At 51.3% G+C, this 14300-nt stretch overlaps 1 long non-coding RNA gene across 1 annotated transcript; it reads right to left on the bottom strand.

The window, feature by feature from the left end:
- Positions 1 to 1705: 1705 nt before the first annotated feature.
- LOC135578112 (uncharacterized) lies at positions 1706 to 4568 on the bottom strand. The gene is made up of 3 exons (XR_010469519.1): positions 4373 to 4568; positions 3281 to 3398; positions 1706 to 1821 (listed from the first exon to the last, which is right to left on the bottom strand). It is a non-coding gene; the product is annotated as an uncharacterized LOC135578112 (long non-coding RNA).
- Positions 4569 to 14300: the final 9732 nt, after the last annotated feature.

Here is a 14300-nt window from a genome sequence, read left to right as displayed (position 1 = left end):
AGGTGGCCACTGCGTACCACAGTGAGCCCTGGAGCAGCTCAGAAAGAGCCAGTTGTGTCAGAAGGAGTCAACCAGGGTGTCTCAGACTGCATGGGGGTGTAGGGGCAGAGCCCAGGCTGGGGAAGCGTTTGGGGCTCACCAGGGGTGCGGGGCTGGGGTTGGATGGGCAAAGGAGGAGCAAGGCACCATTGTGCAGCTCTGGGAGCAGGAGCGTGAGGGGAAGCTGGAGGCCAGCGTGAGGTGAGAGAGAAGGGAACAGCAGTGGGTACTGTGGAGCAAAAGCCAGGCATTCCAAGCTTCACAGGCATCAGGATGCCTCATTATGGAGGGGCTGCTTCAGCACAGTCATCCCAATGTCAAGAGCTGCATTTTCTGTGGTCACGCTGAGGGTGGAGAAGATAAGTGTGAACAGAGGAGAGCTCAAGAGCTGCCATACCAGGCCAGCCCCTTCGTGCATCTATGCCAGGATCCCCATGTCAGCTTTCAAATGGCACAACATAAGCACAGGCTGCTGGCATCAAGAAGCCCAAGTTGCAGCCCTGCCGGCGCTGTGTGGTGCAGAAAGCTTCAAGTTACTTCAAGTCATACCAAGATGGTGGGACGCAATGCTCTGAATCCTGCTGCCAGTCGGCGCCTGTGCTGAGCTGACGGGCCATTGAGACCTGAGAATGGTTCCTGGTTCATGCAACCCTTTGGGAACCAGCGCCATTTCCCTCTCTCACCACTGGGCCAGCTTTGTCACAGAACTTTGTCTCCATTCTGAGAAGTTAAAATGTAATTGAGTTTCTTGTAGTAATGACATTTCCTTACACATGCTCCATTGAACCTCTGTAGTTTCACAGCTTACGTAACAGTGAACAGATGGGAAGGCAGGTAGTAAAGTACGCAGCAGTTGTTGAATCCATCCGAGGGCTTGCCCTCCTACACTGGTGGGTGCACATCAGCCAAGAGGGAATTTGCTGGAGACCAGCACTGCTCACGACCTTGCTGTAAGAGGCAGGCTTGTATGGGCACTGAGCGAGGTGGGCTCTGCCAGAGAGGGCTCCTGGAAGGATGGATCCAAGTTGGATCCCAGGAGAGCTGGCTCTCAGTATGCCAGGTGGGAGTGGAATTTGGGGTGACGCTGCCTGGCAGGTGGGTGCAGGGTCTGGGGAGATGGTGGCCACACCAGATCTGCCACTGTTGCTGGCTGCAGTGGCGTGAGGGAATTTGATGAAATCCCGAACGTACACACAGCCCTTGGGGATGAAATCAGAATGTGTGTATGGACACCTCAGCTACCTTTATTTTAATCATTTAGGGCTTAAAATAAGAACTCTTTAATTAGAAACATTCCCTTAATTGAATTGTAATCAAGCTTTTAGTACTGTTAGCCAGGCTAACCATGTGATCTAATAACACCCACCTTCTTCTCTCCAAGCATTGCCTAGTTACATTTCTTCTTACGGAGTGATTTGTTGGGGAGCCTGGGCCAGGGGCTGCTGGTTTTGGTTATGTGTGTAGCAGTCAGTACAGCAGGGACCCTGTCTCCATCAGGACTGTTGGTGCTTCAGTGGTACAACAGGTAACTTCTGCCCCAGTGTCTAGAAAAGAAAAGGTAGGTGTTACATATAATAGAAGCAGCAGGACCCTGACTAGAGGGAGATTGGGGTTGGGTTGAGAGGGGAAGAAATTTGAGGGACAGGCAGAATCCATAGTCAGAATCTGTGCTGGGTCATCTCCATTCCTCGCCAGTTGCCAAACCAGTGTGCAGTGGTAGCCACAAGCATCTTTTCCGCTTTATGTAACTCTCCAAAAACGAACATCCCCTGAGGTCTAGCCCTATATTAGGCACCAGAATACAACAACAAAGGTGCATTAAGATTTGTTTAATGACAGCACCTGGAAGGATGTTTAACCTCCCAGACCCAGCCGTGACCTGTGGCCACACTTGCAACCCCATGCCCGGATGACACCCCAGGAGGCCTCACCTCACCCCTTCTCCTTGGTTTGTCTGGGAAGAATCTTTGGTTATAGAGCATGAAAGGGAGTTGAGGCTCCAGCCAAGCCCCTTAGCTCTGCAACTGGGGAATCTACACATGGGACACCTCACATCTACCTTTTGTGGGGCTCAGACATATCCAAAGCACCCCTGAATGATCCAAGGGCTGCTGCTGCTGAAGGCAGGCAAACAGAAGATGGTTGGGTGGCTCTGCTTGCAGGTCTTTTGCCTGCTGTCCTGTTTGCATGGGAAGGACCTCGGGCAGTCCACGGTGCTCATGCTGCAGCCTCGTAGAGGGAACCCAAGGCAATGTGTTTGGGCTGACTCTTGCGGGCTGGTGTATCCAAGGGGGTTATACCTCACTGGATACACACACAATCTCATGGCTGCCTGCCATGACATTCCTCGGGTGGGAAAGGAGAAGAAGGGCTAGATTTGCCCTGTTTGTTCACACTCTTACTGCTGGGTGGCCTTCCAGTGTCACCGTATACGATATTCAGAGCATCTAGTAAAACTCGTGGGAAAGCTGAGCTCCAGTGACCTAGCAGACCTCTGAGAAATGCCAGGTCACATTTGGCAGCTCTGCCTGATCCACAGTGAGCAGAATCCCATTTCACCCACTATCCAGAGAGGGACGTGCTGCTTTGAAGACCAAAGCCACTTCATGGAGAGACTTCTCCATGCTAGGAAAGTGCAAGGAAGCAAAGAAAGAACAGAGAAAACTTCAGCTCTGTGCTGAAGTTCTACTTCTGCAAGGCCACTGAAAGCAAGAAAAGATGAGAAGTGAGAACAAACATTTCCACCTACAATTCAAGTGCAGAAGTTCCTGAGGAGGCAGGTACCTGTGGCTTGACACATCCAACAGAGCAGGACAGAGTTGTTCGAAGCGCTAACTCACAATTTACTCAGAATGTGCAGCCCCCACTCAAAAAAAAACAGTGATTAATGTTCACAGGGTCTTATTTTACAGGACACACACTCTAGTTTTTCAGTACTTCCCAAACAATAGTGGATTTGCCTTTTCCATACTCATACCAAGCAAGAGAAGAGTGTTTTAGAGAAGACCCCGGATTCCTGGAGGGAAGGTGAAATGCAGCCTGCAAGGTGGAGATGCTGATCTGAGCGCTTTGCCAAAACACTCTTCATTTTAAAGCCTTTTCTACAGTCAAGTGTAAGTCCCCATTCAGATGCAGCAGGGAGCAATAAATACTCCTGCAAATGAGACATCAGGATCCTAGGATAGCACAAGGCTAAAAACAATGCAAAACCCAAAATAAATAAAACATAGCTAATAGCTACCTCTGAAAAGGCTGCTGTGAGTGACTCGCTCAGCATCAGGTAGGAAATCCGCAGCAGGGGCAGGGATGCAGGCCAACACACAACTGTCTCAGCAATGAGTCACTCCTTTTTCTTCACACTTTTTGCGGAAAGGAAAAAAAGAAAGATGATGCTGAGTCCAGGCAAAGAGTCTTCTTCATGACACAACCCAGACTCATCCAGAGCATAATCTAACCTGTGTGCTGTAGGTGTCCTGTGGAAAATAAGTCTGTGGCCACATAATTAAAGACTAAGCCATAATTTGTATGCATGAGGACATTGAAGGGTGGTTCTACAGCCAGCCTGGGTACTGCCATTTCTCAGTGATGAGAAATGTGTAATCTGATATAACAGATAGCAATAGTGGCTTGTTGCTCTCAGTGAGGAGCAGAGCTGGTGAGAGGTGGGACGCACTGTTCGGTGGTGTTTGGGGTAACAGCACTGGAGCCGTAAGACTTGGGAATAAGGCTTGGGAGAAGACTATTGTTCGAGCTCTGGAGAAATGTGTGGTCCCAGAAACACAATCTGACATGGCTGTCCTCCCTGCTCCCCTTGTCACCTGCAAGCTTTCCCACTGTTGGCTTCCCTTCTTCAGGCTTGTCAGGAAGCCCTTGGCTTTGGGCTCAGCCATTGCCTCCCCTCGGACCCACTTCACCTGTCTCTTTGCTGGATCCCCAGCCCAGTCTCCTGCTCCCACAGTACCAGTATGGCTCAGTGTCATAACCTGGCCTGTCAGTCCCAGCATTCCCATCACATGTTGCTCCCTGTCACCAGTCCAAGCCCTCCTGGGCAGTGGGTCGGTGGCAGCCCCCCTCCAACCCCAGTCCCCATCTGCCACCAGGATCCTCCACTCCCCAGGCAAACAGCTTGGGTGCTGCCTGACTCCCGTCTGTTCCCCCTGCCCACTCTGTTGCTGATCCCCCTTCCTCCACTCTTCCCAGTCTCACCTCTCTGCCCCAGTCAGCCCTGCTTTCAGCTCCCAATACCCCTGCTCAGCCAGCAAGTCACTCCAGCAGCTCCCAGGCAATAACCCCTTGCCCAACCAGCCCCAGCATCTCCCTTCAGCTCTCTCACCCATCTCCCAGTCTCTTTTGCTTTGCCCCAGATTTTTCGTCCTTTTCCTTTGAGTTTCATCCCTTTCCAATCAAATCAGGGGCTTTCCTCCACTGGGCTTCCCAGAAGCCAAAAGAGAGGTGGCCAGGTGCGCAGGGCAGAGAGAAGCACCGAAGGATTCAGCCTGGTGCCTGACGCAGAATAGCCCTAGAAGGGTAAACCCTCTCAGTTTCCTTTAGCCCTTCTCTGTGGGAAAGCCCATACATCGTCATACCAGCCTCAGAAGCCAAGCGAGGGCTGGGCAGTTAAGCAGAGGCTGAAATCTTTGTAGCTGTGAAGCTGTGACAAGTCTTTCTCCTGCCTTTGGCAAAGCTGTGTAATTTATCCACGCTGGTGAGGGAGAGCAGCGGTGTTTCATGGAGTTGGCAAAACACAGTCTCTGTGACACAGTGTCCTGCTCAAGGCCAAGCGCTTGCTTGAAAGCCCAAATGATCTGCAGCTTTCATCCCCAGGGCCGTATGTATACCTTCTTTGCCCAGAAAACCTAGCAGTGGGCCAGCATTTCAGAAAGAACAAAGTAAAAGTGCTCAATTCAAACTGAAGCAATCACTTTCTACAGAAAATTTCTGCTCCAGTGTTGAAACTTTGACAAAGTTATATGCAAGTGAAAACAGGGTCTTAAAAGGGGAAGTGTTGGCAACCTTAATAATAGGAGCTGCTCCTGGCCACACCCATAATTAAGGGCCTTTATTGCTTTTTTTTCCATATACCTTGCCTTTTTTATCCTCATGGTATTTCCAGCTTCTCTCAGTTTGTAACTGACTCTTTGTTACACCCACACTGGCTTGCTTTGGTAAAAAACAAACAAACAAACAAACAGGAATATTCAGAGCTGCATAGGGCCAGGGCAGACTTAACAGAGGACTATAGAACAAGGCCAAGGTTCCTCGGGAGGAGCTTGGCTCAGGGCTGAAGCAGCAGGATCTTTGCTTTAAGACATGTAACCTCACCTTCCTCACCTGCATACTCAGTGCTCCCCAGGCACCAAGGCATCTGAATGCCTGGGGATGGTCAAAGAACCTGGCCCAGCATCCTGGGCAAGATGAAGGGATGCAGGGGAGGCACCACCTCTGCCTTGCCAAGTCTCATGGATTCCTCCTCACCTTGAAAGCAGCATGTGTCCCTCTAAGAAACTCTGAGCCTCTTATTTTTTGGAGAAAAGGAGCTGAACTGGTCTCTTTCTCATAGCCTTTTGCTCCATGTCCTGTGGCAGAGCCATCAACTGAGGCAGCCCCATCCCATCTTCCTGCAGGGGTGGGATCAGGCTGCTCTGCTCCCCTTTCCCTTTCTGCATGGCACAAGGACTGGTTTCTGTCAGCAGTGTGAACATCTCAGGGCCTCTAGTGAGAGGATGTGCAACCCAAGGAGAAAAGGAGCAACCCTGGGGCTCAGAGACACAGCCCTCTGTCTCCCTGAAGAACAGCGTGAGCAAAGCAACGAAGAACTGAGAAGCCACATTTGCCCCTGCAGGAAGATTTGCAGGTCAGACCAAATGAAGTATAGGACTGCTCAGATGGGAGATAATTCAGCTGTTAAATGACTTATGTTTGAGAGGCTGGCTGGAGGAGAAGATAGATAGAGAAGCACAGATCAAAAGAGGTCCCCCGTGACTGGAGAAAGGCAAATCCTGCATTCTTCTTAAAAGAAAAAGTCCAAAATGTTGATTCTGGGAACCACAGGCAGGTAACACTTGTTTGGGCCCTGGAGCGGGCCCTCTTGGAACACACACTTCTGGGCACGTGAAGAAGAAGGTGATTGGCAACTGTCAGTGTGGATTTAACAAGGGTAAATCCTGCCTGAACAACCTGTTTACCTTCTTTGATAAAGTGACTGGATTTGTGGGTAAGGGGAGAGCAATGGAGGTTGATTATCTCTAATTCAGCGAGGCTTCCAACACCATCCCCTGTGATGCTCCTGTACCCAAGTAAGAGTGTTGTGGTCTTGATAGATGGACAAACAGATGGGTAAAAAACCTGGTTGGCTGTCCAGGCTCAGGGGTAGTGGTTAATAAGTTGTGGTCTGCCCAGAGGCTGGTTCCAAGTGGGGTGCCTGTCCTGGGACCCGTCGTGTTTAACATGGTTCTCGGTGACCTGGAGGAGGTGATGGAGTGCATTCCTGCCAGCCTTGCAGATGACATCTGGTTGGAGAGGGAAGCAGCCAACATTCCAGAGGACTCAGCTGCCTCAGAAGGACACAAGGAGGCTGTAGGGTTGGGCCTGCAGGAACATTCTGGATCCAGCAAAGGCAAATGCACTGCTCTGCACCTGGAAAGGAAGGTGCCCTGGCCACAATATGGCCTGGGGACCTGCCAGATGGAGAAAGCTCTGTGGGAAATCACCCAGGACCCTTGGCAAAAGACAGAGCCAAGCTCTTCACAGTGGCGCATGGTAGGAAGATGAGAAACAACAAGTCTAAGTTGTAAAAAGAGAAGTCCAGCTTGGATACAAGGAAAATCTTTCCGTCCCGAAAGACAGTCAAGCATGGGGAAAAGTTGGCTGTACAGTCTCCATCCTTAGAGATGCTGGATAAGATAAAGACAAAACCAGATAAAGCTCTGAGTGACCTCATTTAAACTCTTTGCTGACCCTTCCTTGAGCAGGAAGCTGGACTAGAGCTGTCCTGAGGTCTCTTTCAACCTGAATTATCCTCCGACCCTATGATGCGCAGTGCCCCATTTGTGTATGGCCTGTGCTTGGCATATGCCAGGTACATGCCACACGTGCGTGTCCGTGGCAGGGCTGAGCTGCAAGTCTGTGGCACAAGTCCTGTGTGCAGGGTACAGTTGCAGGAAGGCAAAGTATCACACACATGTGATGGGCAATAGGTGAGAAGGAGCAGCTGGGACAGAGGCTCTGAACGTGTGTAACAAGCACGCCGGTTTTGCGCTTCCTGGAGAGCTCACCGAGCGTCACGCGTGTGCAAAGCGAGCTTGCGATGTAAGCATGTGGTGGCAGCATGTGCCAGGGGAGCGAACATGGCCATAGTAGAGACATGCATGTGCAGTGTGCGGATACTGCGTGCATCGAGGGGGGGAGCGCAGCGCTTGTGTGGGCTTGTTATTCACAGCGGCGCAAACCGGCGGTAACTAAAAAGCCTCCCATGTATGAGCATCTCCCATGCGGACACCGGGGGTGGGGGAATGGGACGTAGTGCAGGCGGTTATGAAACCAGCTTGCCCAGTCAGGATAATTCACGTACTGCTGTGGGAGGGACAGGAGAGATAAACAACGCATGGGGAGGAGGGAGGGCAGGGACAATGGCTTAAAATGCAGCTTCCCGGCATGCCGTGGTGGATTAGTTCAGCATCTCAGCCCAGCTCCTCTTTAATTCTTATGCAAGGGGTTTCTCTGGAAGGGACAGCCTGTCCTCGCCAGCGGAACACCAGGCACAGGGCACCAATTAACAAAAGGCCATCTCACCACCCATCCCACGCAGCCAAGGCAGCTGGGGACTCATTCCCTGCAAGGACAGAGTTTGTGGATTTTCACTTCTGCTTCGCATCGTGCTGTTTCTCACCAGAGACCTCAAAATATGCTCATCTGAGCCTGCTGTGGCTTCCTGTTCTCTTTTGGGTGTGATTTGAAAGTGCTGATTTGTATCTGTAAGGCCTCATGCAGGCCATTCTGGGGGAAGCACTGCACCCCAACAGCTCCCATTTCTGGATGTCTGGAGGTCAAGGGTGTCTCAAGTTGGGAATATGCATTGCACTTGGTCCGTCAGAGCTGTGATTTGGGGTCATAAGCAGTGGTACGAAGTTGATGGGTGTTGTGTACATACCTGGGAAGTTCCAGTGTCCTGGCTGTGGCTTCACTGCAGCTGTGGATGCACTATGGGCAGAGAGCTATTCTAGGAACTTTTGTGGTTCATTTGCCACTTGCAACATCCCAGGCTGTGCAGAGAGGTGGCAGGTTAAACCCACAGTGGCCGGTTACTTTCCTCCTTGTGCCACTGACTGCTTCATGATCATGGGCACCTCACTTTGCCTTGCTGTCAGTTGCTTCTGTTCCCCTTTGCTTTCTTGCTGGCCGAGACTGGAGTCTCTCTGGAACAGGAGCTGCCCCTTCTTTTGTGACTGCAGGAGCAAGCACAGTAGGGCCACGGAACAGCTGAAGGCTCTGGAGACTCCTGCATGGAATAAATTATCAAAAAATTACAGTAACTCAGAAATTCTTGTGTTTCTCACAAACCGCTCTTGCATTTTAACAGCTCACAATGCATTTTGAGCTTCGTGAGACCATCTGACCACTGCAGGAGAGCTGTGTCCCAAACAGAGCAGCAGGGAGCGTGCAGCTTCATCTGGCTGGTACAACTCCACCAACACATCTTGTACCTCCTCTGCAGCAACTGCTGCTGGCTGCTCTTGTCCTGACTTTCCTCCTCCACTGACTTCAGACTGCTCTGTCCCACCAACCCCTACCAGCTCGCTGAGCACTGCTGGCTGCTTGGGCACTCCAGTGCTCCCAATTACTTAACCCTGGCACTCCGGGTACAGCCAGTCACCCTGTGGCTGCAGTTCCCTGATCCAGAGCTGTTTCTCATCACAGCTCCCCCTGCTTCTCCCATAGCCTCATGCAGTGCTGGATGGGTCACCTAAGTTTCTCTATTCAAGGCAACCTGGTTGTTAGCGAGCACAAAGTTGTGTCCTGGAGAGCAGCAGCCTGGAGCTAAATGGAGGCTCTGCTTTGCTTACATTTAATCAGCTCCTTCTGTGTTGTACCAAGTATTCTGCTATAGGTCTGCCTTGCCTGTCATATGCTCTCACCCACTCTCCAATGGATTAATTATTTTATCCCTGAGAGAATCATGTGCAGGCTGCAGGTCATGTTATATAGATCTTCAACGTCTTTTCTGGAGTTTCTGCAGCAGCTTGTCCTCTGTTTGATACCCCAGGAGAGGTGCACAGGCCTGTGTCAGGTCCCTGATAGACATGCAGAATCTGTTGTTGGATGAGCAACTAAACCCCTGTCAAGAGCAATTTCAAGCTCCTTATTCTCTCAGTCACACAGCTGCTGTAATGAAGCTTTGTATCATACAGCCATTCAGCTGACTCCTTCAGTGACTGTAGCGCTGGGACATTCAAACAACTCCATCAATGCATTAGAGCCAGGGCCCTGTATATTACCAGGTCCCAGGTTTCAAGACATGCTATTTCAAAGCTGGGGCCAGTACCAAAATAATCCTGCTAATTTCAGACGCCAAACAAACTTTTAAAGCTCAAATATCCAGTGTCTCACAGACTATTTCAGGATGGTGTTTATGTCCATCCTGAATTTCTTTTCGGGCATCAAACTAGTGAAATCACATGGCTCCTCTTAGCAACACGCGTTTCCTCTTTCCACGCTGACCTGACTTTGACAGCCAGTCAGTCACTTGGGGTCTGTGTGCTCAGGCTGCCCAGGGACTGGAGACATTGCCCCCACAAGGTGCTTCCCTCTGTAGAGGATGTCCTCAAAGGTAAGCAAATATACTAATGGCCCCACTGTCTGCTCTGTTGGTGTTGCTTTCCCCCCGAACTGAAAGAAGCCTAGGAGCTGAGGCTCGGTAAAGTTTGCAAGCCAGGTGGTCACTATCTAATGTCCCGAGGGGGTATGAAAAGTTTGGTTGCCAGAAGAGCTCTTAGGGCATTGCAAACCCTCTACCTGAGTGCCCTCATGCTGGTGTGGATGAGTTTGAGTGGGGCATTTCTCCACTTCCATGCAGTTTCACTGCCCATGGCCTGTGGCAGGGGAAAGGGAACAGCACTCTGCTACAGGCCCCAGATTGTATGTGCCATGTTGAGAGACTGAATAATAGGAAAAGGTGAGCAAATCTCCTACATTGGGCACATGCAACCAGGCAGGGCTGTAAGGCACTGACTGAAGGGTAGGCTGGCAGCAGCAGCAACCAGAAGGACCAGACTGCAAACCCAGATTGTCTCTGCCTAATTGGGTTGGACCAGGTGATCTCCAGAGGTCTCTTCCAACCCCAACCATTCTGTAATTCCCAGGGCTGGACCGGCTTTGCAGGCTTCTCCCCAAGAAGAAATCAAATCGGTAGCAGATATCTGAACTGCTTTCAGAGTTAGTGGCCACTCTGTAAAAGCCCTGGCCTGGCTGTCAGGTGGGCTGACCATTATTGCAGGTTATGGGTGCAGTGTTGGGTGCCTGTCCTCTCAGAGCCTTCCTTGCCTCAGGATCAGACGTTTCCACCCTCAACACCCAGCTCTGACCCACGACACTGCCCGGGGAGCCAAGTCCCATCTCCAGCCCTGGGCCAGCCCGAGGAGCTGGGACCTGCGATTTTACCGGGACCTGCGGGGATGTCAGGACGTGTGGGAATACCGGGACCTGCGAGAATGCCGGGACCTGCAGGGACACCGGGACCTGGGGGATGCCGGGACGTGCGGGGCTGCCAGCTTTGCTTTCATCTCTAGATGGAGCTCCAAGGCCGGGCAATGTCCGGGCTCCCCGGTTTGTGCGGTGCCGCTCAGTCTCCAAGCGCCGCGTCCTGAAGGCGGGAACGCACTGGGGCTGGGGAGGGCAGGACCCCCACCTTGCTGATCGTGGCAGGAGGAGAAGCATGTGTAGCCCTTCCAAGAACCTGCTACCGTCTCAGCCCCTGCAGGTGTGGCATCCCCCAGCTGTGGGATACTGCACTGTATCGACAGCCTGGCTCCTCTTCCTCCCCATCCCTCCACTGTCCCCTGTCACCCGCCCCAGCAGGGCTGTCCTAGCTGCCCCTACGCTGCCCCATGTTTTCAGCATCGCAGCAGATTGCCTTTCCCTCTCTCCCCTCCTGCACAGCCGGCAATAGTGCACCCCAGCTCTGCGGACTTAGCACAGGGCCAGCGCCTGCGGGTTTTTCCAATAGTGGTGCTGCTCCATTAGGGCCCAGCTCTGCTCTTACCACAGGCAATGGCAAAAGTCCCATTGACTTCACAGGGGCAAGAGCAAGGCCTTAATGGCCTGGGAAAGTAAGGCTTATTTTTCTGTTGGAATTTGTTTTTTCTGGTGTGACTTTTAAAACCATGACCACTTCATATTGCCCGTCCAAAGGCTGGGAGACACCTCAGGCTCTCCTGAAAGGCAAAGAAGGGCTGCTAAAGCTCAAACAGAAGAGGTTTTTGCCCTGCAGATCTCACGAGCTTGGACCCAGCTGCTTGGGCAGCGCTGTGTCTCGCTCTGCTCCTGGCCAGAACCTGGACAAAATGGAGCTGAGTTGAAAAGGAATGCATTAGTTCAGTGGCACAGAGGTTTTCAACACCATTTCCTGATCACGGAAGTCCAAACCCATTTTCTCCCCTTTTGAAGTTGTTGTTGTTCCTTGAAAATATTTTTAGTTGCAGTGTGTATCAAAATGTTTTGCTGAGCAAGACTTGAGTGAGTTGAAAGGTGCCAATGACAGTTTCTTTTCAAAAGGGCTGTCCAAAAGTGCCACCAAAAATAAAACTTGAAAGAAGTTTCTCAAGTGTCATTTAAAACAACAACAACATTCATCTGGAAGCTGGGAAGAGTGACAGCAGCATCGTTAGTTGTCATGGGGTGGAGGATCTGAACGGGTGCCTGGATCTTATTCATAGGGAAAAATTCCTTCCTCTGCCCATTATCTTTCTGGTGTTTGAATAGCTTTCAATAACGAGCCAAAGAAATAGTTCAGAAGCAAGACTGGGAAAAAATATAGGTTGTGGGCAGATAAACAAAGAAGCAGTGTCTTCTTCCTGAAAACCAGGTTTCCAGCCCCTTAGGATTAGGGGCAGGTCTCGGGGAAACAGTCCCTCCATCAAATCCTGGGGCAGGGAGAGAGCCTGGGGACATCGTGCCCTGGTGTGCAATAAGAGGTGTCCTCTCTGGAGAGCACAGGACAAGAAAGAACCTACCTGGAAGGTGATGCTCCACATATCATATGCAAAAGCCAGACTATCAGGTGTGTTTACAGTTGTGAATCACTTGGGGAGCTGATTTGCAGACTCCTTAAAAATGTCCAGTGAACAGATTTCCAAGGTGGATTCTCCTGGTGGCCTTTCACGGGCTGCATGAAGGACTCTCCAGCACACAGCCAGAGAGTTGCTTGTTGAGATGGATGCTGCTGTTTCATGGCATTTGTGTTTACATTGTTGGGTGTTTATGGGATGCAGTTCTGGTACAGGATGCGTTATACCCGCATGTGTGGCATATGCATGTAGGTATGTGCAGCATGTACTTGGGCATGACGGGCACTCTGACTTGACTGTGCAGATACAGAAGTACCTGTGCAGAAGGATGTATGTACCACTGTGTATCAGCAAAGCCTGTGTGCAGGTGTGCAGCTTGCAGAGGCAGGAGAGCACTTTCTACTGGGATGAATGACTGCATTGTGCCATCGGATGGGCTACATGCTCCCGAGGAATGTGTCATTTTGGCAACATAAGCACAGCTGCAAGAGTTGTGCCTGATGGGAGGAGGTTTACCCATCACCTCAGTTCTCCTGCACTCTGTCTGCTTTCCTCCTTCACTCTGCCACATCCCCTCCACCTGCTTCTATCCCTTGGGTCCTCATCAGCCCTGTCCCCTCTCTAAGGATGTGACAGCATTCCCAGCCTTCTCTCTATTTTTCTGTGAATAGCAGGCGTTTAGCTGGGTTTTCCTCAACGCCTCCATGTCCCCTCCACTGTGATGCCAAACATGACATGAAAAGGTCCAGCAGGTTCAAACATGTGTAAGGAGCTGGGATCCCAATGTGGCTGCATGATATTTTTTCCCTTGGCGTTATTGCAACCTTTACCCATCTTTCCCCCAAGAGTCATGCCATGTGAAGTGGGGGGCATCAGTGGTGACCAGTGTGCCACCTCAACCACCCCAGCTGTGCAATGCCCATGACCCTGATGCGCTTCAGTTGCTCCATCCTTGCCCCTCACTCTTTGAAGATGAGCATCCAAAGAGCGAATAGGCTGTGGGCACTTCATCCCCATCAAGTGCTGCCATCTGCCTCCAAAGGATGCTGCACCTTGGCAAAGCGGGTGCCCAGCCGTGTGGGTTCCCCCTCTCATGAGATCCACCACCCCAGTCTATGTCCTGGATGCCTGTGTCCTCGCACAGAGTCCTTCTCTCTCGGTCCATTAGTTTGTTTCCACTGCCATGGACAGTGGCAGGCACCCGGCTCTGAAAGCTATATTAAAAGCCAGGTCAATACCAGCCCCTGCTTATTCCCTCTGGGGAAAATAAATAAATAAATAATGAAAGGAGGGAGAGACTTCATTAATTAGCAATGGGGACGAGAGGTGGGACAGGGACCCACATGGAAAAGATGAGGCTGCATGTCAAGTCTTACATGATATAACCAGGAGGCACCAGGATCCACGAGCTCATGTCCCCACTGTGTGCCTGACGTGGAGAGAGGGAGGCATCAAGACTGAGGTCTTTCCTTTCCCCCTCCTCTCTCCTGATGCGTGGCTCTTTGGTTCTCACCTGTCTGCTCTTCTCTCATCCTCCTGCCAGCTCCTCTTCTCTTCTTGGCAAAGCTTGTCAAAGGTGTCAGATCACAGCATGGGTGCAGAGCAAACGCATATGCAGGGCAGCTGTCCCCCCACAGGACCTCCGCACCAGGACATGAAATGGCCATGTCTGGGTCTAGACCCATCTTGTTAGTCTATCCCTGCTCTTTCTCAAATACACTCCCATATCACCCCACTTTCTTCTTTTTCCCTTCCTCCTCCTCCGCTTGCCTGCTGTGCCTGCTTCTTCCTCTCGCTCCTGCTATTTCCTTCCTTCCCCTTCTGCTTCTTCCCCCCTTCCCCTTGCTTCTTGAACCAATTCCAAATTGACATCGAGATGCTGTTTTTCTGCTTTGTAGATCATGGGTTGGGTGAGACATCGTTTCGTCTGCCATTCCCCCTACAGCACAACCACAGCATACCCCAAGCAGCTTCCTGAGC

The sequence above is a fragment of the Columba livia genome, chromosome 1 (assembly GCF_036013475.1).
Source record: "Columba livia isolate bColLiv1 breed racing homer chromosome 1, bColLiv1.pat.W.v2, whole genome shotgun sequence".
NCBI classification, from domain to species: Eukaryota; Metazoa; Chordata; class Aves; order Columbiformes; family Columbidae; genus Columba; species Columba livia.
This window is presented reverse-complemented; position numbering and strand designations above follow the sequence as displayed.